Here is a 25,230-nt window from a genome sequence, read left to right as displayed (position 1 = left end):
GGCTATTAAAGGACCCAAATCTGACTCTCTGCATGTTGGCGATTACTTTCTCACACTCCAGTCACAACATTATGTTCCAATTTCATTTTTAAAATGCAATGATAATTCTGCATTTTTAAACTGAAAGTCTTATTTCTAGAACATACGTGTAAGGATAAAACCATCAGGTTAACAGACTTTTCTTATCCTATAGCCTTCCATTATGACAAAAGCAGCAAAAAATCTAAGACCTTTTGAGAGGTAATTGTCCAGACATTGATTATTTTCCCCTATATCTGGCTTCTTTCTGCCCTTCCCTCGGGGAGCAGCCTCTAACCAAGTAAGGAGTGCGTATTACCAGTAAGGAGTAGTCACAGGGTGCAGGTAGTTGAGTAGAGCTGAGAGCAATGTGGGTGGCACTCTTACTCATCCTGACTGTAACCATCTTGTAGCAAGTTGAATAATTAACTTGCTTGACTACAAAATTGTTTGCTGTACTGTCGTGTGATGTGGATTCTTTCTTCATTGACAGGCCACCAACGGTGCCTCTTCTAAGTTTTCATAAACCAGTGTCTTTCCTTACTGGTCCTCTGGGTGACTTCTTTGGAATACATAAAGAACATTATGCGCAAGCCTTCTCAGGTTTGAGGTTGCTGAGTTACAACTTCTCTAGTAAAAGCCAGTGGATAATGCTATCACCTATATATGGGTTTATGATTTCTAAAATGTCAGGACAGAAATGGTGAAAAGAAAGCATCCCAGATAGGTGGAAAGGAGTAAAAAGTTTTACATACTGATACAAAATTCCTTTGTTTAATTGAAATCAGTGCTTTTAAAAACAGTTTGGCTGACAGCCCTGAGCCTTGAGCACTCTCTATTTCCTTTACAAACCAAGTCAGTTATTTCAACTCTGCCCCTTGCCCCAGGTCTGCATTTCACTCTGTTACAGAACTTCCCTCTTACTGATTTTAGGACACAAGTTCATTCTTCTCTAACTCTTGATTTTAACACCAAAGTTCATATCCTTGAAAGGAAACCCAATAAACAAGCTCTCAGGATAAGATGCACCAGGATCCCATTTGGGGGGCCTGTGGCTCCACCCCACCTTACCCCAAAGTATAGAAATAAAGAAAAATCCTGAGTTCTTTCTGGGGAAATTCCAAGAACTTTAGCTAGCCCTAAAGAGTAAATAAGTAACTTGTTAAACAGAAAGGTAATAGTTGCCTAAAACAATTGCTAAGAAATTTAAAGTTCAGGGATGCTTGGTTTCCATATGGAAACCAAAGATAGCATATTAACATATATTCCTAAATTGCCTTTCAGAAACCTGGACCCTCCCACCAAGGACTCCCACCAAACAAATCAACTGACAGGTAGACCTCAGATAGAGGAGAATTGAGGACTGAAATCTGACCACCAATCTTTGATCTAAATTTCTTCCTGAGGGGCTTGCAGGGTATTACACCCTGAGCCCGTGACATTTTTTTTTTCTGCTGACCCCAAATTTTAAAACAAAGTTTATCTTCCTTAACCCATTACAAATCAGAAAAATCTCTGAATCTACTTAAGACCTATCAGTCTTCCATTTCAGAATATTCCATCCTTTGAGGACAAAATCAACATGTAACCTTCCTGTATTGATTTATGATTTTGCCTATAGCTTCTGCTTTCCTGAAAGTTACTTTGCCTTTAAAAACCCTTGCCTGCAAGCCATTGGAGAGGTCAGGATTTGAGCAATAGCTGCTGTTCCTTCTTGCTTGGCACCCTGCAAATAAACACCTCCCTTTCTATTGCTGCAAAAACCTCTGTGTAAATATCTGGGTTTACTGCATCAAGTAAGTAGACCTCTATTTGGTTCTAATACAGAAACCCACTGTTTTCTGTCCATATTACTACAACCCTTAAAGAAAGGCATAACCAGCATTCAAGCAGACCTGCATGTACCTACATCCCTGAAAATTAGCAAAAGAAAGCATATCCCCTTATCTTTTATACATTCCCTGTTAAATTACTTCAAAGAACCTTTAACCCCCTACAGACTGCTCACTCCAACTGAGAGAAATGAATCTCTATTCGCTCCCTTTTATCTGTGATCTTAGATCTGAAAATATAGCACCCGTGTAACTAAGCCTTGTAATGTATATAACCTTCTTGTTTATAACTACTAATCAACTATGTGTTGTAGTGAGTAACATTTTACTTTGTAATAGGCTCTGTTAACTCCTTTACTCTATGGCAAACATAAGAGTTGTCTTCAGTTTGAGGTTACTGATAACACTGTAAGCTACCTTTCGGTAGCCGGCACCAGGAAATGTGGATCATAAATGTTACCATTAACAAAATGTGGCTGTAACTTGAGTTCTGAAGGATGCTCTGTTAGTCACATAGTCAATGTATAGGTACCAGCAATCCTGAACTTATAAAAACAGACTGTGAAACCTAAGGGGTGAGCAGACCAGATCCAGAAATGCCAGGAGCCAGGTTCTGTCTCCCTGAATTCTGAATTCAGAAATAAACTTCTTTCTGCTGTTCCTTGCCTCTCGATGTATTGGCATCAAGAGATAGCAACCGAGCATTTACTCAGACTGTAACTGTTCTAAAAGGACAAATGAAAATCCAGTAATGCCAAGGACAGAGAGAGCTTCCAATGATCAATGATGCAAGAACGCATTCATTCATTCATTTATTCATCAGTACCCATTCTGTGACAGATCCAGTGCTGGGCCCTGAAGACAAATGCAATAATAAAAAGACCTAGTCCCTTGTTTCGGGGGTATTTAAGACCTCAGGGATGAATAAAATGAGTTAAAGTTAAGATGCATCTGCTAAGAGCAGTATAAATAAAGTGCTATGGGAGACCCCAAAAATAGGGTTTTGAGATCCCTTGCACTGAAGCCTCATTGCATCTGGGGCTTCCTGGTAATCAGAGTCTAATACCACCAGATAGGAAGGAAGGACAATGCTGACAGTAACTGCATCTTCTGCAATGCTCATTACCCTGAGTGTGGGTTGGGGAGGCCTGGGGCTGATAAGGACTATTATCAGATTTCTCACATTTTTATAAGGGGAAAGGACTCCATGCCACTTCCCACAGGGGAATATAGGAGAAAATGCCTTCCATATGATATTGGCAGTAACCTATTTCCAGGTTTCAGCCATTTCCCAATACCTAGTTCTAGAGTGACTACATTCTGCAATCCAAAAATTGGGACATATGATCTGACAATGGATATGTTCTTTTAAAAAAAATTTTTTTTATACACAATTTTAAAGACCTAAAGACTGAATCACATATGGCTACATGCTTGACATTTATCAAGCTTTTATTAATTAGGGAATGACCCATAAAACCCATCACATGTTTTAGGACATACAGTAACATGTAGCACCTATGTATTTGCTTTGATGACACCCAAATTACATCAATGCTGATGCTACAAAACACCAGTTAGAAGAACTGTTTTTCTCAAATGCTGAAAAAAGTGTAAGTTCTCTTTCTCAGAGATTTTTTTTAAAGGTTTACAGAAAAGAAACTCAACAATATGCTCTTACACTAATTCTAATTCAATTCCTTCCAAAAAAGAGGAGATAGTAACTCTGAAAAGTTATAATATCTCATGTATCCCAAACTTGTAGACATCAAGAATCACATATATGAACAAGCACACAAGCATGAAATGTTAAGAGCACCTGCCACTAAGTACAGGTACTAAACTTTATGGACATGATGATAACAAACAAGACATTTAGGACCTCATGAACTCTGTGAATGCTTATATTGCATACAAGTGTAATAACTTTGCTTCTCTGGTTTAACAACTCATAGTCGATTATAAACAAGAAATTTGTAAAGGAATACAGATAAGTACTTAAATTAGGCATACAAACAGTACCGAAACACAGTATACACATAGTAAATATTTGTTAGATGAATGAACAAATGAATAAGAAAATGAGTCACATCAAATAGCCTTGCTGTTCAAAAGACCGTTAATTGCCCCTTAAATTTTCTATACATATCAGTTAAGCTCACTACTATCTGCTAATGATATGGCAATTAAGAAACTCAAATTTTACTCATTATATTATGCTTAAGAAGTCATGAACATAAAAATATGCTTTCAAGGTTTTCTACTACAAAATTGTTTTTGCAAATACCATCTGAAGCAACAAACTTCAGTTTTTGTAAAATTCATTAACATGGGTACTCCATTCCCGAATGATGCAAGATAGAATATTTCTCTTTATTTTGCCTTTAAAAAATAATCACCTAGCCGGGCTCGGTGGCTCAGCCTGTAATCCCGCGCCTTTGGGAGGCTGAGGTGAGTGGACTGCCTGAGCCTGCGGGTTCGAGACCCGCCTGGGCAGCGAGACCTCATCTCTACCATAAATCAAAAAATCAGCTGGGCGTGGTAGCGCATGCTTGTAATTCTGGCTACTCGGAAGGCTGAGGCGGAAGGATCGCCGGAGCCCAGCAGGTCGAGGCTGCGGTGGCCGGGAGCGGCCACTGCACTCCAGTCTGGGCGACAGAGTGAGACTCCAACTCAAAAAAAAAAAAAAAAAAAAATAATCACCTAAGCCCAGCAGGTGAAGGCTGTGGTGGCCATGAGCATGCCCCTGTACTCCAGCCTGGGCGACAGAGCGAGACTTCAACTAAAAAAAAAAAGAATGCTTTATTTGTAGAGGTATGTTATACTCATTTAAAACAAGCCCCTTTATGATAAAGAAAAAGCTCTAATTTGTCTTTTATCATCCAGACTGAGAGGCATATTGATTGAACTCTCTGAATAATCACTCACTGGTATATTTCATATTGTGTAAATATAATCTAAAACCTACTGTAGGAATTGCTTGCAATTTTGAAATTCTTGCAAGAATGTCATTTCATAAGACGGATACATTTCTGATTCAACAATAGCTATTAAACTAGAATCCTAGAAAAAATCAATAAGCATCTAAAATCTTTTAAAATTGGTTTGTGGAGGTCTAGAATATGCAGTTTCCAAAATGTGGGTAATTCAAAATAATTTTGCTGTAACTTTTCTATTCACAAATGTGGGTGATTCCAAATAATTTCATTGTATCTTTTGTCTTAAAAAGTACCTCAAAAAGGAGAAACCGGTAGGCAGACCAAATTGTTAAAAGTCACATTCAATTTTATTGGTGGAAAGTTATTTTTACCTATTACAATATTTACCCTTAGAATCCTTCCCTTTCAATCATGTATTCAGTGTTATAACTGTCTCTACTCACTAATGCCAAAACACGGAGCAAAGTTTACAATAAAGCTTTACCAAAATCTTCTTCAGGCCATTTTCATATATCATAATTAGCTCCTCGTACATAAAAGTGCTCAATAATTTACATATCTTGTTGAATGAATAAGTGAATGTGTGGCTTGTTTTACAGATCTCAGTGGCACAATGGCAAATGAAATATTTCTAATCTTTTTTATAGCTACAGTGCATCAATAACACAGTAATGTTGTCAACACCTCAGCACCCCCACCACCAACACCAAAGTGTTTTAAGCTCCCAGTAGCATGTTCTAGGTATTGTACAGGACAATTCAGAAGCATATTCCAAGTCCTTCAGGAAAGTCCAAATTTAAAACCCCCAGTTCTTGATGTTGTAGAAATCTCTCTCTCTCTCTCTCTCTCTCTCTCTCTCTCTCTCTCTCTCTCTCTCTCTCTCTCTCTCTCTCTCTCTCGTGCACACATGCGCGTGCGCGCACACTTGCACACACACACACACACACACACACACACACCCATTAAAGGAAGTAGCTAAACCACTTTTGTAATTATTCGGTTAAATGTAACTGACTTGGGCAGGTAATTTGTAGACATCACTGAGTTTTCAAGGTTGGTATCCAAAAGAGGAGTGTTTGACAGAGTCAAAAGGAAAGCAAAGGTAAACCTAACTTTGTTTTTAAAACTTGGTAATATGATCTTTTTCAAAGCCTGAGAGGGTCACTATGTTGCCAGAAAATACATAAGAAATATTGACAAGCATTTTATATGAGACAATTAAGAAGTAAATCTGAGAACTGAGAAAAACATACATGAAAACAAAGAATTTTTAAGAGGAAGAAAATGGTGAGGAATTTAAAATAAATATTTTATTTTATCTTATTCTTAATTTTCTTATTTTGAGTTGGAGTCTCACTCTGTTGCTCAGGCTGGAGTGCAGTGGCATGTTCATGCCACCCCAGTATCGACCTGCTGGCTCCGGCGATCCTTTAGACTCAACCTTCCAAGTAGCCAGAACTATAGGCGCATGCTACCACTCCTGGCTAATTTTTTATTTATTGTAGAGACGAGGTCTCACCAAGTTGCACGGACTGTTCTCAAACCCACAGGCTCAGGTAATCCACTCGTCCTGGCCTCCCAAAGTGCTGGGATTACAGGCTGAGCCACCAAGTTCAGCCTAAAAAGAAATATTTTAAAAAGCAGCTTCAAGAATCCAAGAACATTTCTTACTCTGCTTGACTCATCAAGACCTGCTTAGCACAGAAGATGGTAATTATCTCTTCTTTACCAAATGGATCAATGAAATATGATATATAAATTGATCAAAATAATAAAAAGAAAGGAAGAGCTAGAACCCAAGAGAGCATGTGACAAAGGTCAATGCATAACAAAAAGAAGTTATCTAGAAAAACAGTGTTGGCCACTCCCAAAGAATGGTACAGTCAGGACAATTGAGATTCACAGAAAGAGGCTGTCTACAGCCTGAAGAAAGAATGAATATCCACCATCACAGAGAGTTGTGCAATACACAATCTGTGAAACTAGAAAATTCCCCCAAAGCTGAAGACAAATGTCAGACCAGTGGTGTCCAGTTCTGGCTGCACATTAGAATCATCTGGGGAACTGGTTAGAAAATACTTTGGCCGGGCACAGTGGCTCAAGCCTGTAATCCCAGCATTTTGGGAGGCTGAGGTAAGAGGATTGCCTGAGTCCACGGGTACAAGACCAGTCCGGACAAATTCGCAAGATTTCATCTCTACAATAAAAAAAAATTTTTTTTAAATTAGCCAGGCATGGTAGCGCACCCCTATAGTTCTAGCTACACTGGATCCTTCCAGCAGAAGGATCGCCAGAGCCTAGCAAGTTAACACTGGGGTGCCCATGAGCATACCACTGCATTCCAGCCTGAGCGATGGAATGAAACGTCAACTCAAAAAAAAAAAAAAAGAAAGAAAAAGAAAAAAAAAATACTGCTGCCCAAATCCCACCCAAAAAGAGTTGTTTTATTTAGATTGGAAACGGATTTAGGAATTATTTTTAAGTGGTAAGTAGCAGAGACAGAATTTGAACCACATCTATCTCAGTCCAAATCCCAGGCACTTTCTACTGTGTCACTCTTCTCCTTCTAACCCTGGCTAGCCACACATCCTGGAGGGGTGGAGCTGCCTGTGCTGTATTTTCTCCTCTGATATACTCTCAGATAAATGCAGACTTGCTGCTTGAGAAGAAAACAGAGTCAGTCACTGAGAGAGCAAGTGGTTGGGACCTGAATCTGTTTTTCCCCTGGATTTCCAGTTCTTCTCTGCAAGGTAGATTTGATGATTTATCCTCTTCTAGACTAGGAGAAAACTGCAAGTCTAAAGTTCAGACAAAGAATGGAGTCTGACAAGACATGCAAACGGTCCAGTATGGCTAGCCTAGAGATCGTGGTTAGGGGTGGGGGAGGAAGGGAAGGAGAAGCATGGAGCAGGAGAAGCAACAGGGACAAAAGAGTCTGGAGACCTCACAGAACCGGTGGAGATGGATGCCCCAAGGCATTCAGAAGAGGGATTATGAGGCACAGCTTCTCTGAAGGGCAACTTACATAGAGACCAATTTAGAGTACAAACATTAAACTTGTTGCCAAAGCTGCAGAAGCTTCTTCAGACAGACCAGAAAGAGAACCTACCCTCTCCTTACAACCTTCTGCAATCACCTCATCACCCATACTACAGTCAAGGCTGCCACAACTGAATCAGAGAATGTGCTTGCCACTGTGATATTTAATAGATCTAGGGAGAAAGTATGAAATAATATTTGTACTCTAAATGAGTATGGAAATAACAAGTATTTTGTTACTTCCCCAACATCTCCCTCCTGTTAGTTATGTCTGATTGAAGCCTTTCAAACATTTCGGGAAAAGAACATTAGACTAAAGCAATCTGACTTGTAATTTTCTTCTACTGCTCTTTAACTTAGTAATCTGGGCACATTCTTTCTCAAATCAAGGAATTTGTCATTTGTGATCTCGTAGCAAGAATGTGAGCTTCTGAGGGCTCCTATGCTGGTCAAATAAGATAATGTATGTTTTGAAAACTGTTAAACACAACAAAGTGGTATGTTGAGTGTATTTGATTCAATCATGCAACAAATACTTTTGATTAAAAAAAAAGCAAAGATTCACAAAACAAACTAAATACTTCCAGCAACACAGAATGAGATATCTATCCGTGAAACAGATATCTACTCATGTAAATATACAGAGGGAGGTAGGAAATCTTTCTGGGTTTTCTTTTTGCATTCACCTCTAAAGATAGTGCTAAATATCTTCCTAAAAAAGGAGAAAAGAACAGCCCTATGTTTTCCTTCAGCAGCAGCATGAGGAAACCACAGGAATAGAAGCCAGGTGTGTTCCATAGACTCCAGAGACTGTGGAAACCTTGTTTCAAAGTTCAGGAGGGAAGTCATAAACTGTATCTAGCATTCTGTTTTGTGTCAATATGAACCATGAATCCTTGTAAAGTTCTCCTGGAAACTTATCTGTTTCAGGGTCGCTAGCTTCCAACTTATGTTCCTAAACTATCCTTCTATCATTCCCCAACTCCCTCATGCTGCCCTTACTTGTCCCAGAAGGGTGCATTTTAAAAGTTATGACCCTCAGTAATCTATGAACTTGGCAGGATGTTGTTGAAGCTATTTGAATTCCCACAAGAAATACACCCTAGAGATGTCATGAGTGGAAATTGGTCCAAGAAGTATAAAAATAGATGCATGTTCCCCTTTGTCTCATAGGTAATAACTGATGCTGTACAAGCAAGTGGTAATGAAAAATATTAGAGGAATCTGAGACAGTAACTAGGAATCATTCTTCTTGGAAGTATCTCATTTAAAGAGGCAAGTGATAGTTATTTTCTAGAGACAGTAGAGACTGTTGTTGCCTGGATTACATCTATCTTGATGGTAGATTGCTATCCTTGAGACACGTTCCAATGTGAAAAGCAAACAAAATCTGTATTGTCTTCATTTAAATTTCATCCAGCAGAGCTGATCTTCATATGTGATAACAAGATTCCTTCATTCACCGAGGGCATATTTTTCTGCTGATAATCTTATTTCTGTCACTAAGATGCTTCTTTAAAAATAGTACTACACAGGCTACTAGAGGAGCAAGATGTTAACAAGGTTTAAAAATACAGATAACCATGACCAGTTGAGAGTGAATGGTAGTAGCTGCTGAGGTGGGCTGAGACCAGCCTCCCAGTATAAAGGCCCCTGGAAATGTCCTATGCCTGAAAGCATGCAAATGTGCCATGTTACGGGTGTCCCTTGGCTAGGCCTCGCCCCAAAAATGATGCTGTCCTTTGGCAATTTGGAAACCTTCAGCCTCGGGGTACGGGATGAATGTGTGAGAGTTATAAATGCAGAAAAAAATGCCACAGGATTTGTTTCATGTAAGGTGAAAATTAAGAGCAATATGCCTATCTCATATGTCCCAGCCTCTAAAATGAAGGCTCAGAACACCTGAGATGTGACCTTACTCTGCAGTCACTGCTCACCACACACCTGAGGGTCAGTAGCCTAGGGGAGCCACTCCAGGAACTGGTTCCATGGGAAATCGTGTTCAACAAAAAGATATGATTGTTTTATTTAATTATGCAACAGATAAGCAAGCTGACATTGTATTACCAGTGGAATTACACGAGATGTCGCAGTCTTCATTTTCTGCCAATCTAAAATTGATACTTAAATCTTAAAGGTGGAAGCGCGTCTACCAGTAGTAGTCCCTAAACATCAATGATCAGGAGTATAGACCCCTGAACAATGATTAATATTCCAAGGTACTTAATTCATTCTCCACAGAATTCCTTTACACTCAGGGATTTTCATTCCAGAGGCATATGAATGAGGATCTCCTCTCAAGGAATGTGAAACTCTACATTCTGTTGGATTACAATCAGAATTTCAGATACTGGGATCAAAACCAACACTGGGAATCCCTTCCAATGAAATAACAGCAAGTTCAGAAGAACTACTGTAGAATCTTTAAGATGCAATTTCTCAAAAATATAAATAACCTGATTTTTTTTTTTTTTTTTGAGTTGGAGTCTCACTCTTGTCGCTCAGACTTGAGTGCAGTGGCACGCTCACGGCCACTATAGCCTTGACCTGCTGGGCTCAGGCGTCCTTCCGCCTCAGCCTTCCAAAACAGCTTGATTTTTTTTAAAAAAATCTCATCAGGCAAACATCAAGTAGGACAAAATTCATATTGGTGAAGCCTCCTCTAATATTCACAGGTGACTTCAATCCCGTCAGGCTGTGGTCAAGCAGAACTCTCCCACAGAAGCTGCCCATGTCATTCTCAGCATGGTTCTCTGCTCTTCTGGTCCCAGACCAATTGCCTCCTAAAACGAACTCCTTCTCACCTTGTCATTAAAACTTCACTTAAGCCAAACCCTGCTTTTCACATCACCAGTACAAGATGCATCCTTTATCACTCAAATTCTGAGGCCTTCCTCATCTTACTCTGCTCGTGCTGGTTTTCCCTTCCCATCACTCTCATGCCGAAGCATTCACCTGGGTCACAGTTAACAAACACATGACATGTGGCCCAACACCCCCAGTACTGGGCACAGAACACACATTGTCACCACTCTGGAATCTTCCTCAAAGAGCCTAGATGAAGCCTCAAAACCCTTCTCCACCAGGCTCTAGTCAGCCACTGCCAATCAACGCAGTACTCCTAAAGATGGGCAGGTGAGAGGAATGATTGATGAGTAGAGGGCTCACAGCTGGATCCTGCAGTTAAACAACATCTGCCATTCTTCTCCACTTTTCTCTGGCCCAAAATGCAACTCAACATGAACCCAAGGAGTGTTCCATCTATACATGGGCTAATTGTAGGCCTGCAGCCTTCTTTTTGCTCTTACAACATAAGATAATTTTAAAACATGATACATCCCCTCAAACTTTATGAAATTGAAATCCCTATTCCTATACTGTATGCATTTAGTTTCAAGAACATAAATTACTGGCATGTTGAAACACTGACAACTAAAAATTGTATTTTCAGTATAACCAGTGAAATCTACCACAATGTCTCCAGTGATATCTAAATAGTCTAATAATTGGATGCTTACCATCATCCACTTAAAAAATACAGGAACAACATCTTCAATATTTTGGAATAAACTTTCATTTTACAATAATTTTAGATTTATAGAAACATGGTAAAGAAACTACAGAGTGCTTGCCCTCACCCCCATGGCCTTTTCCTCTCTGTACAATGTCTGGTTTTAATCAGGCATTTTTATAATGTTATCATATTAGTTACAGTTTCTTGTGTTTTTTGTTTTTTTGTCAGTCAGTTGTGTTTTATTTGTGGGTGCTCACGCTTCACAGTGGGTACAGCTGCTCCTTCTGCTGCTGCTGCTTCTTGGTCTTCAGGTTCTCCTCATGCTTGCTGAGCCGGTGGCGCATGACACGCATTTTCTTAAGCTGCAGATCCAGGGGCTTGTACTTCTTGCCCTTGTAGAACTTTCTGAGGTTTTCTTTCTGAGTCTGGCTAATAACAGTGAGAACAGGAGCAATGGATTTGTGAACGACTTGGATCCTGGAGAGCTTGGATGCCGTGCCACCTGTCACTTTGGCGACCCGCAGCTGATACAGTTCCACCTTCAGGTCGTCCAGATGTTTCAGCAGCTCCTCCTTCTTGCTGTGAAGGTCTTGGGCCTTAATCTTGGCCATTGCTGCACAAGCCACCACTGCCGCGGCCACCTCATAGTTTTTTGTTTTGGGGTTTTTTAAATCTTAGTAGTTCCCCAGAATTTAGTCCATCTAAATTGAAATCCATCATCAAAGAACATTATACCACATGACATGTGTTGCAGGGACCTTATAACAGAGTATTCCCAATTATCTCTTCCCATCCCTTGTGGCACTGCTGTCATTTATTTCACTCATTCACATGTTATATGATAGTCCAATACATTGGTATGATTATTGCTTTAAAGAGTTATCTCTTCAATCAATAAAGAAAAAAGACTTCATTTTGTATTCATTTCTTCTCTGATGCTCTTCCTTCTTTATATAGATTTAAGTTTTCAACCTATGCCATTTTTCTTCTGCCTGAAGAATTTTTTAAAAATATTTCTTGAAGGGAAAAACTTCTAGAGAAAGGTTTCCTCAGTTTTTATTTATCTGAATGGCCCTTACTTCATCTTCACCTTTGAAAAAGAATTTCACTAAATAAAAAATTCTATGCAGGCATTTTTGTTCCTTCAATACTTTAAATATTTAATTCCACTTGCTCACATAGCTTCAAATGACAAGTCTGGTATAATTCTTATTCATGTTTCTCTGTAAGTGAGATGCTCCCTTGTCCTCTCTTGCCCAGTTTCTTTCAAGATTTTCTCTGTCATGGTTTTCTACAGTAGGAACATGAGATGCCCAGGTGGAGGTCAGTTTTGAGGAATTTATCGTATTTGATATTCTCTGAGTTTCCTGGATATATAATCTCATATCTGATTCATTTTATACATTTACAGTCATTATTATCTCAAATATTTCTTCTCCACCATTATCTCTTTAATATTGTTTATATTACATCTTTTGAAATTATCTTACTGTTCTAGGATGTTTTGTTCTTTCCTTTTCCTCCTTTGCATTTTAATTCAGGAAGTTTCTGTTGACCTATTTTAAGCTGATTCTTTCTTTGGTTACATTAATTCTACTTTCAACTCCAAAGGCATTCTTCATTTCTGTTACTATGTTTTTGACTTCTAGCATTTCCTTTCAAGTCTTTCTCATTTCATCTCTCTGTTTACATTGTTTGTCTGTTCTTGAATGCTGTCTACTTATTATATTACATTCCTTGATATATTAATCACAGTTATTTTTAATTCCCAGTCAGAAGATTCCAACATTAGTGTCATATCTGAGTCAGGTTCTGACTATTGTTTTGTCTCTTTAAAGTTTTTTTTTTCTTGCCACTTGGCATGACTTGCCATTTTTCATTAAAAGCAGCACATACCATATCAGGTAGTAGGAACTGAAGAATGCCTTTAGTGTGAGGATCTATATTAACATATATCAATCTGGCTAGAAGTTGGGCTGCATTTAATTGTTGCTATATAGCAACAGATGCCAGAGGTTTCAAATTCCTCTAGTGTCTTTGCTTTTGTTTTACTTCTTTACTTTGGGCTTTGCTAAGTATTCCTCCTCAGAGATAGTTTGTCTTGTAGCTGTTAGATGTAATCTACTATTATCACACTGGAGTGCTGTTGGTGTGACAGTAAGCTGTGCAAGATGGTAAGCAATGAGAGTGAGGTATGATTCTTTAATCAAATCTCAATCTTTTAGTGGGTCTCTGTTCCAGAGCTGTAAATTCACAAACATTCACCCAGTTGTACTATTTTTTTTTTAACTCCTGCCTCCTCCTCCATTCCCTGGCTAGAGTATTTCCAATTAATTTCCAGGAAATCTACTCCTCCCCCCTAGTCCCCTAGGAGAGAGGAAGGCTAGAGAGGGCTGGAGAAGGACCATGCTTCCCAGATAAGATTCTGGCCGTCTTTTATCCTAGGAATAGCCTTTGTTACAGGAAGGCTGTGATGTATTTCACAAAGATTACTCTTCACCCTCTGCCAGAGTCTCTAGGAGACATTTCCCAAATCTTCACCATGAGAACCCAGTAGGAATTCTGAGGTAAAGTCCACAGATGTATGGGATACCTCTAAGACTGTAACCCCAGAACCTTCTTATCTCATACTACTCTCCACTCAGCATCCAGTAATTCATCAAATTTACCACTTAAGTGTCCACAAATTTATAGCTCTAACGACTTTTGCTCTAGGTAAGCTGATCCCAGTTGAAACTCTATGGATATGCCTGTCTCTTCAGATTTCCAAGCTATTTACATGTTGGAGCTAAAACTGGAAATCCCCCTCTTTAACTTTTTATATCTTCCTTTTTCTCTTTAAACTTTTATTACCATTCCAAAAGTTTTAGAAAATGTTTATCCTAAAATAATTTTGTGTCTAAAAGCTATTAAAGACCATGTATATCTACTGTAAAATATGTATAAATTAAGATTTAATACTTGATTTATTTCATGATACCATAAGGCTCTAAAGGGTTGTGTTGTTTTTGGGTTTTTTTTTGTCAAATAAATCTCTGGATCAGATTATGATTACAATGATTATAAGTACATATAAAATTTCATTATATAGTCATTAAACATAAAATTAGGTTTTGTAACTGCACCTCTTAATAAGTTGAATTATAATCAAACGTTTCCTATACATTAATGAAATATACTGCTGAAAGCTAATCAGACTAGAGGCTAATATATTATTCTACCTTTTATTAAAAAGTGGTAGAATCTTTAAAATTGTATAAGACAAAATATGAGGATTTAATGTAATTTGTTTAAATACTTCCTGTTAAGATCTGATAAAATAGATTTTAAGTACTTTGATTAATAAGACATTCTGAATCAAAAAGAAATCACATATAAGTTTTATTCATTAGTTTTAGACCATGTAGCTCAAGAAGACATTCCAGCTGCATTTAAGAGTCATTAACCTATATTGTTTCAGCTCTTCAAAGATATTTTCTTTATGTGAGGACACATCCAAGCAAAGAGTACTTAGAATAACTGAAGAGAATCACTTACATATAAATATATCAGGGGTGGAGGGGATATTTTTAACATTCAATAGTCCCTTTGCCTTGCTCTCCTATAACTGTCCTTGAAGAGTGATGTATACTTTGACAGCAGTGGGGTATGAAAGATGAAAAGTTCTCACACTGAATTCAGAACCTCCCAACTACTGAAGTCAGAAGTCATGTTTCTAAATACAAAACTTCACCCTTAACAGAAACATGCACAGAAATGAAAGACACACCGTGGGTCGAGATTTATCATTAAAAGGCTCGGTGTGGTGCCCAAAAAGTTTCTGTACCTAGGACCAGGAAGCATAGAGAGATATGAATGAGTGAGGCACAGGACCTTCAGTTTAAAAAATGGGAGAAGTGGAACTCCAGTGCATTCTTGGGCAAGTTACATTTGGGAATGGCAGGTGTGGAAACTGAAGATCTGGAAACTGATTCCATTACAACCATCCATGCTTGCACACCCCCTGCAAAGTCCTCATGTATCCTCAGAGTACATGAGTCCTACTCCACAACTGAAGGATGACAAATCCAAAACCTGCAGAGTACGCCAGGAGGCTGGAGACCCAGGAAAGAGCTGACACTGGTAGCAGAAATGTCTTGTTCCTTTGGGGAGGTCTTTTATTTTAGGCCTTCAGCTGAAGGCCTCAATGAGGCTCACCCATAGTTTGGAGAGTGCTTTTGTTTATTCAAAGTCTACTGACTTAAATGTTAACCCCTCATCTAAAAAACACCTTCATGGAAATATCTAAATAATGTTTGACCAAGTATCTGAGTACTCTGGCCTAGACAAGATGACATAAAATTAATCATCACAACATGTTTTCCTTTTATATTTGAATGGAAATCACAATTTACATTAACCTTAACAAACTGGCAGGCTTTTGGAACCAAGCTAGGCTGGGCCTTTTTCACTTCTAAAGGCTGGCTGTGTTCCTCCAAAGTCAGCAAGACCTTCGAAATGCTGTATTCATCATAGGTGAAGCTCCCATCATTTACCACTGCTGAACAAAGAATTCCAAGTACTATTTTACTGAGTAGCATTAGTGATCTTCATGTATGTATAGTCACCAATGGTAAATATTCTTATAGTCCCTGTCCTGAAGAAGCTTTTACAAAATCAATTCAGTATTCACTCAAAATATTGATAGAACATCTGTTATAAATAAGTCATTGTGGGAGATACAGATAGTAAATCCCTCAGGAAGCATAAAATGTAGTTGCAGAGACAAGATAGGTTCAACATACATTTTTTTTAAAGATGTGGGTACAATTCAGGGTTAGGTATACAAATGTTCATTATGCAGGTACAACATACATTTTTAAGGTCAGCACCAAGTCCAGGCACAAGGCAGATTGACCTGGGAAGGCTCATTCTAGCTATATTACTAAAGAAAATGCAGTAAGATGCACAAATGATGGTGGTAAAACATGACAAATGGCAAGAGATATACCTCTATTTATAGGGATGTGCCAAAGTTTGAAAGACTAAACTCAATACTAACTGGATCAGCCATAAGGTCCTCCTGTACAACACCTGAAACATTGCTAGTCCTTAATCACAGCTTCTCTCTAGAATTTTGTTAACAACCCAGTTCACAAAGCAACAGCTTTACATCTTTTCAAACACTTACATTATAAAATGCATTCAAATTTCTATGGACATGTCAGTGTCGGTGATTCATGTGAGAGTCCCTGCCTTATCAATAGTTATGTGTATCCTGGACTTGATCAGTAAACAGATATTTTAGCTGATTGGCAACCAGGAAAAGGAGCTGTAAATGATAAACTCTGCACAGGTATAGTTTAGCTTCCCTTTAATACAGCAGTTTAGATGTTAGCTGAAGGAAATAATCATCTAAAGTTTTTGAAAGTTAATTATTTTGTGTTATAGATGAATTTAATTTTATTAATCTCTTTGGGAATGATTCTTATTTTTTATATTCACTTAGCTCCATGAAGGTTGTGAATCAATAGCACTATTGTGATTTTTAAGCATAAAAGAAAGTAACCAAAACTACTTCTTGACATCTTCTCCAGATCTTTTTCTTTCTCCCAACTTTCTTTCCTTAATAGTTCTTATCCTTGATGTTTTCTAACTTACTTATCTTTTAGGGGGAGAAGAGTTGCTTTTGGGAGGAGGAGGATGGTCTGGGTGTTTGTTTGTTTATCCTAATACCCAGGACTCTTTCCTGATCATCCAGGTGACAGGTTGTTTTTTTTTTTTAAGCGATAGATCAGTTTAACAGTAGTCATACATCTGGCAACCAAGGTCCATGACAAGCCCGAAAATGGGGCATGGAAAAAAGAAAACTTCCCAAAGTTAATGTACCAAAATTTGTGCAGTATGCTGGAAAGTCCTAATTTTACCGATAGTCCTAACATTTTACAACAAACTGGTTTACTACTCCTAAGCACATTAGACGTTGCAGACTTTAGGATAGACAAGGCTAACATACTGTCTTCAGAGGGAGGTTATATTGGACAGGAGAAAATCTACAAAGAGCAGACAACTTGCTCCACAAACAACAAAGTCTGGGGTCTTTGAGTATGATGAACACATTCAACATTTTTATCCAGTTTGAGTTAAAAAAAATATTACTAGCATTTTCCCCCATTCTTAGATGTATGTTTCACTTTTTAATGTTTCTCAATAAAAGTCAATCTCAGAACAAAAAATTTTCCTTTAATGTAATCGTGTTTCTTTTCTTTAATGAAGTGCAGCAACAGTAGACCTTGCAATCTAGAAAGGGAGGAAGTTGGTAACTAATATGCATAAAAAGATAGAACTGGGTTCACAGTCCTCTGGACTGAAAACTTTAAAATGTTTTACAAAGATACACCCCAAATAAAGTATTTTTATCCCTAAGTTTTACATAACAGGGTAATCTGGAAAATTAAGTTATGTTGAGTACCACATTCCCTGAAGATGCCTGATAAATGAACCATATACTTAGACAAATGGAGCTCCCAGAAAAGAAGCTGTTATCACAAACAGTTGCTAGTTTATCTTCTTAGTAGGGTTTCTTTTTTTTCCTGATTAACCGGTGTTTGATTTTCCTGCTTCTTCAAAGACCCGTTCCAATGAAGTTCAGAGACTTTATATGCTTGAAAGTATATTTTTCAGCTTTCACATAAAAAGCACACATCTTTCTATCTCACTTAATAAAGTTATATGTTTGAGCAGACAGTATTTATTGACCATTCCTCTTGCTTTATTTTGATAACGGTTAATTAGCCTAGTCCTCAAGTTATCACCGCACAATTTAAAAATCTGAAACTCTCATTTCAATATTTACTAAGTCTCCCTTTGAGGCTAGCACTGTGCTCAGTCAGCACTGTGAGCAAAACCAAAGAAGATGCAAGTTCTACTCCTAAAAGGTTTAAGAGCCTGTTGACATAAAAAGCAGCGATCTTACCAAGGGCTCATTGATAAATAAAAATCATGTGAGACATACTGTTACTGCCCATCTCAAAACTGTTAAACTGAACGCACTTCATAGCCCACCTTGATTTCAATAAACTGAAACATACTCTCGTAGCACCCCAATTTCCATAACACCTTCAAAAGCATGACAAGTAGAACAGAAGTAAAATAGCTACTGCTGCAACACTAGCCATTATCAGATAAGGGATCTCTCCGGCAGAAGGTTTTCAGTATGGGTGAGTTTAAGTGCACCACATACATATATATGTTCTTTTGTGACTCCACTTCCCTTCTTACAGTCATGACATATATTTGAAGGAAAGAGAATTAGAAATAGCCTTAAATCCACTCATTAATTTAAGAGAACCATTCATTTAAGTGAATCAAATAATCATTAACAAATTATTTGTGACATCTCACAAGACCAACCTATAGTGACATTACCCAGAAAATCTAATCTAGCATAAGTTCTAAACATTAAATCAAATAAGACTTAAGCTTGAAAAAGTATTAGAGAAGGTTAAAATTTCAGTATCCTCACAAAGGTAAAGTATAATGTGATTGCAGGATGTGTTCACTTGCTAGAGCTGACATAACAAAATACCATAGACTGGGTGTCTTAAACAACAGAAATTTATTTTTTCATCATTCTGGAGGCTAGAAGTCCAAGATCAAGGTATCAGCAGGGGTTTCTCCTGACACCTCTCTTCTTGGCTTGCAAACAGCTACTTTTTCTCTGTGTCCTCATCTGGCCTCTCCCTGGGTGTATACATCTCTAGTGTCTCTTTCTCTTCTTACAAAGATACCAGTCCTACTGTATTAGGAATCCACCCATAGGACTTATTTAACCTTAATTATATCTTTAAAGGCCTTATCTCCAAATACAGTCACATTGGGAATTAGGGCTTCAACATATAAATGCTGTCCATATTTTTCCACTCATTCTGTAACACATGGTAACCTCCAGGAACTTAGTTATTATTCTTTTAAGATGAGAATCATCTGACTGAGAAATTATCCATGAATAGACTCAAGAAATATAAGCTCCAAACCTGTCACGATACACCTGGTAGCTCAGCCAGTAGCTACTGACTTCAGCCCTCAGTTAAGTTTGTCTTCCCCTGACCAAGTTTACTCCATTTTCCACTGCAGTTTGCTGTCAGTAATTCTTGGTAGCCAAGGAGGTCTGAGCAATGAGGCAAAAGAGAGATGGTAAAGCTAACACTTATTTCACTTGTGACAGTACAATTCTCAGGTTATCTTCCCAGCAGTGGGTATCACTTAGTAGGCCAGGATTTCTCCCTCAGAATTAACCACACACTATCAGGGTCTTCCTTTATCCAGCACTCCCTCATGTGTCTTCTCTGTGATGAAGACTTTGTTTTATTTGATCTAACACCTAATCCCAAAGGCAGCTATAGCACCCCCTCAGTCTTCAAAGTTACCTCAGCTTAAATCCCATGTATGAGAATGCTAGACTGCCCCACTCACTGGATACAGACTCTTGGCCTTCATACTTCTACCTGCATGGGAAGGTTGGTGCAAGTTTCAACTCTTACCATCCTTCAATCTTCAAAGAGATACCAACTTACAGTTCCACTTGCCTCATCGATGCTAGAAAATCCACAATTTGGAATATTAAAAAAAAACAAACTACTAATTAGTGAGTACTTACTGTATTCTAGATACCTTGTTAAGGGTTTTCCTTACATTAGTTCATAAATCCTCTCAACAAATGCATATAATTACAGAAAGGAAAATTGAGACTCAGGAAGATTAAGTAAGTCCTCTGGGATCATACAAGTAGTAAATGGCAGAGCGAATGTTTGAATCTCTATTTCTAACATTCAAGTTTTATCTTTCCCTGCTTCCCTACCCTCCTTAGGTATGAGAATGTACTTATATTGGAAAACTACCTATTTTTAGGTTTAGGAGGTTGATGGGGTTTTGATGCTGCTGGAGTCCTGGATTTTGCACACTATGTATCTCCAGTAGACCACAGCCATGCCTCTCTCTGTGCTTCAAGATCCACATCTGGAAAATAGACTAATAATACCAGTTCCTCACATTGCACAGAGCTACAACAATAAAAATGTGATCCTGTATGTGAATGAGGTTTGGGAAAATCCATAAAAAATATAAACCTATTTATACTAGTCAAACCTCAAAAAAGAATACTGTCATACTATGCCCCCAGAGTATCCCCCTTGACAAGACAATGTCAGCTACCCAAGGTCCTTTCCTCCTCCAAACTCCTCTAAGAACTCACAGTTTGTTTCACTCTCTTGGGCTTAAGCATACACTACACGTGGTGCTATTTAACTTTTTCCATGCATCTATCTAGAAATATGGATGAGACTATAAATGCCTTGATTTGGGGATTATGTTAATTATTCTTATATTGCCTGTAGTGCCCTGCATGCTTTTCCCTACAGTAAGTATTCAAAAACTATCACACAGCTGGAATGATAATAAATATGTATGGCCATTGTAATAGGGAGTTGGTATTAACTGGCAGCCATTTAAAATAAGAGCTTAGGCCGGGCTCAGTGACTCAGCCTGTAATCCCACCACTTTGGGAGGCAGAAGTGAGTAGATTGCCTGAGCCTGCAGGTTTGAGACCAGCCAGAGCAACTTGGTAAGACCTCATCTCTACAATAAATCAAAAATTAGCTGGACGTGGTTGCATGCAATAAATCAAAAATTAGCTGGACGTGGTTCCAAGTTCCGGCTACTTGGAAGACTGAGGCAGAAGGCTTGTTGGAACCCAGCAGGTTAATGCGTGTGCCATTAAATAAAATAAAATAAGAGCTTAATAGCAAAAACATGGAACCAAACAAGCTGTCCATCGAAACTGGACTGAATTTTTAAAATATGGTACATACATACAATGGAATATTATACAGCCATAAATAATAGCTTAATAGCAAAAACATGGAACCAAACAAGCTGTCCATCGAAACTGGACTGAATTTTTAAAATATGGTACATACATACAATGGAATATTATACAGCCATAAAGAAGGACAAACATATGGACTTCGTAGCAACGTGGATGGATGTGGAGTCTATAATACTCAGTGATCTATCACAGAAACAAAGAACTGAGTACCACATGTTCCCACTCATAAGTGGACCCAGAACATCTACCATAATACTATAAGAAAGGAATTGGCAGTAGTGGGATACTGCAGGAGTGGGGAGGGGACTGGAGTGGGGACACAACATCAATAAGGGTATCTGATCTCAAAACAGGCAAAGTGGGTACCAAAGAGAGACCCAAACTTTACCTGTACAATGACGACTTTTGTACCTACCTAATCATGAATTTTACCCCACATCTTTAAAATAAAAATGAAATAAAATAAAATAAGAGATTTTTTTTTTCACAATGAACTGTATGTGTACTAATTGTATATTTGACCAATCTGCCTAAATCTATTTGGGCCTACAAGAACAGGTTTGTAAGTGCTGATTCATTTAGTAACCCCAGCACGTTCTCCCCATAATTCAGCTTAATGGACTCCACCATGATATCCTAGCTCCACAGCTAAGAGAATCCACACTCCACTCTGAATGCAGAGGGGAAAGAGAGAGGCTTTTGATTCTTTAGTCACAAAGTGAATACAAAACAAGTTGCTTCACTGTGTAATTTGACATAGACAGATCCTCAGCAAAATAACTAAAGTGACAAGAAGCCACAAGTAGAAACTGATAACTGTCAAGGTACATGGCAGCTTTATACACAAACACCTTCCCTAGAAAGACTCTGCTTATTGTGTCACCTCAGTAAAATCAGATTTTATTTTCATTTCAAATCATTCTCTCCAGAGGAAATATCTGTTCACCCTGGCAGGTACTTTGACACAGGAGTTCCATGCTAAGAGAAATGCATGTTGATACATCAGAAGAGCAGTAGAAGCTATCTCAGATGACAGGAAGCTATCTCAGATGACAGATGATAGCAGTAGAAGCTATCTCAGATGACTTTTATCTCAGATAAAAGTCCAAAAAGGCTCTTGGTAACCCTCTGTGTTTTGACATCTACATTAACTCAGAGCCTATTCCATGGACTTTTACATGAAAAAATAAACAGAAAAATGAAAATAAAAATTATCTGAGTTAGTAAAATATTAAGCAAAAAAGTCCCAAACAAAAAACTCAGAAATAGAACTGGAAAAATATGGCATCTTTTGATGAGAATCATTTAAACTGTGATGATTTGAAACTGTCATTTGAAGTTAAGCACCACTCTGCTCCTTTCACCAAACATTTACCCTCCAATTCAATCCTCTCCTATGATAAACAGGCAAAACTCATGAAGGTGAGGGCTTTAAGGCTAAAAAAGGTCCTATTTGTGTGGTCAAGTGGCTGATGACCTACCAAAGACTCATGTTCCCCTCTCTATAGTGTAGACTTGTTGCTGGGATGTGACTGTCCAGTCAAGGTGAGGGCACAGGGCTACATGCCCAAGTCCCTTGCTCCTAGGTGAGGCCATGGGGCCAACTTGTGAGTGGAAGTGATGTGTGTCACTTCAGGACCAAGAGCCTTATCACTCTCTCCTATCCCATTCTTTGACTGAAGGAAGTAGCTTGAGAGGCTGTAGTAGAAGGTAGGGCCACAAAACAGAAAAAGCCTAGATACCCAGATCACCAGCTGGAGAGCCATCCACTGACCAGCAATATGAGAGCAAGAAGGAAACTTCTGAAATGCTAAGTCACTGGAGCCTGGCATTTGTTACAGTAGCTAGCATTACCCTAACCCACCCAATTTGCTATCCTGGTTTTCTTTCTATTATTCACCTTTTAATTTTGATGTGCTTTTTTATGGGTCTATTCCTCTATAACTAACCATTTGAGTCACTGATTTATTCCTGGCCTTAAGTACTGTGGAAACTGCCAAGAATCTGTCCGTCTGGCTTACTCAAATAGTTATCTATCCATTCTTTTCTCCGTTTATCTATAACAGCTTGGCTTGTCACACCAAACTATTATGTGATGGTATGATGGAACTGATTAGAGTAGAGTTGTAGTGTATGGATGTAAGTTTGAATGTTGATTCTAGGTAACTGTGGAAAAGTACTTTATCCACATCAAGGCTCAGCTGCCTCATTTGTAGGACAATAGCACATTTTACCTCTGCTTTGGCATTTCATTCTCTAGTCACAAAATGTGAAGTAGTATTTCACTTAGCCCGTGTGTGTGTGTGTGTGTGTGTGTGTGTGTGTGTGTGTGTGTGTGTGTCTGTGTAAACCTCTTCACAATTTTAATCGCTGCCCCAACAGATCTGGCAATAATTCTGGTACTTGGGAATCTTATTTTGCATGACATACAAGAAACTCATCCAAAAGCAGTCACAATGTGATCTGATGTAGGGTCGTTTATATTAAGAATCCTCCCTTCCCCCAGTTTGAATTAGGTTATGTATAATTTGATGTGGCTGCTGATTTGTCATGGATGTTTGATCATACTGATATCTGCTGTGCCCATTTCATTAAGTCCTTCCCACTGAAACAGAATATCCATGTACACTCAAAGTGTGTTTTCCTCCTCCTTGTTCTGGCAGATAAGGAAAGAGGGCTAAAGTTTACCCTCACTGGTAACATTATTCATCCTCAAATCAAAATAAACTGCTGAAACCATCAGTTAAATATGAGCTAACCTAATTAAGAAATTAAAAAGTTTGGCCTTCAGGAAACAATTTTCAAAGAGGAGATTCAAAGACAAGAATTTCCTTGTGCCCAAAATGGGGTAGGGCAGTATATACTAGTTAATTGTCTTAAAATTTAAAAATTCCCAACCAATAAAATAGCTGCAGCACTCCAGATTGGACATTTAATTTGTGGAAGTACATATTTGGGTACCTACATAATGTTACCAGGTCCAGCTAGCATCCTATCCAACTATGTCATTTTAAGAGTAAGAAAATTTAGGACCCAGGAGATGACATGACTTGCTCGTGTTAATGGAAGGAATGTACTAATTTACCATATGGCAGCCACAAGTCACTAAAGGAGCATACTAATTTATCATGTGGTCCTGCCTGCCTGTGCCATGTCACCCTGGTGTCAGAAGTTCACTGTCAGAGCTCCTCTTCTCTTTTACTGTCTGCACTGTCTTCCTTCAGAGACAACACAGACTTTGTTTAAGAACATTAGGGACCCATAGCCCTGATTTGAGCTGAAATGCCCTGGAGTCAGTTACCAATCTCTGAGGTTCCATTTCCTCACCAATAAAATGGGATTAATAACAGCATCCATGTCAAAGGGCTATAGTGGGGGCCCACAGATCTCTGTCCCGGCACTGAATGTGGCCTCAGCAAGTGCCCACTTTTTCTCCTTTTATGGGCATCCCGTCAGACAGTCTGTGACAGTGGGGCAAGCCCCTTCCAACTAATCTATGTCTCTGATCTTTAATAAAAGGATTCTGGTTCTTGTTTTCTGTTGTTGTTGTTTGTTGTTTTGTTTTTTAATACTGCAACTCAGATATATATGGAAGCACCCATAGGCAAAAAATCAGAAGAATCCAGTTCATGGAGAGAAAACCCTTCTCATACTTTTAGGGATGGAAATTTGAGGGTTTAAGGAACCATCTATAATGGGGTGTCTATGCTTTTACTTTGCCAGTTCAGAGGTGAAGATGATTCATTTGGTTTTGAGGGTAAGACATGAAAGATAAAAGACTTTTGAACTTCTAATATTTGCACTTTTAATTTTAAATATTTAAAACATACAATTTAGTGTATATTCAGAATATGTTCAATAGCGGCTTTGCAAATAAAATGAGCTTCCACATGTGCAAGAATTTTCTTGTCAGGAAGAAATGTGTTATTTGAACCTCTCAATAGGTAGATGCAAGTTAAGAGAAGTGAAAATTGGTTAACTGGGGTTTGAACTGAAGTTATTTAAATTAATAAGTTTCACTTT

General features: G+C 38.4%; 1 pseudogene; it reads right to left on the bottom strand.

Moving 5' to 3' along the window:
- Window positions 1-11,602: 11,602 nt before the first annotated feature.
- LOC103272982 lies at window positions 11,603-11,975 on the bottom strand (annotated as a pseudogene).
- Window positions 11,976-25,230: the final 13,255 nt, after the last annotated feature.

The sequence above is a fragment of the Carlito syrichta genome, unplaced genomic scaffold (assembly GCF_000164805.1).
Source record: "Carlito syrichta isolate Samal-C Ts95f unplaced genomic scaffold, Tarsius_syrichta-2.0.1 Scaffold111601, whole genome shotgun sequence".
NCBI lineage: Eukaryota > Metazoa > Chordata > Mammalia > Primates > Tarsiidae > Carlito > Carlito syrichta.
The sequence above is the reverse complement of the archived record's forward strand: the minus strand, read 5'-3'. Positions and strand labels throughout refer to the sequence as shown.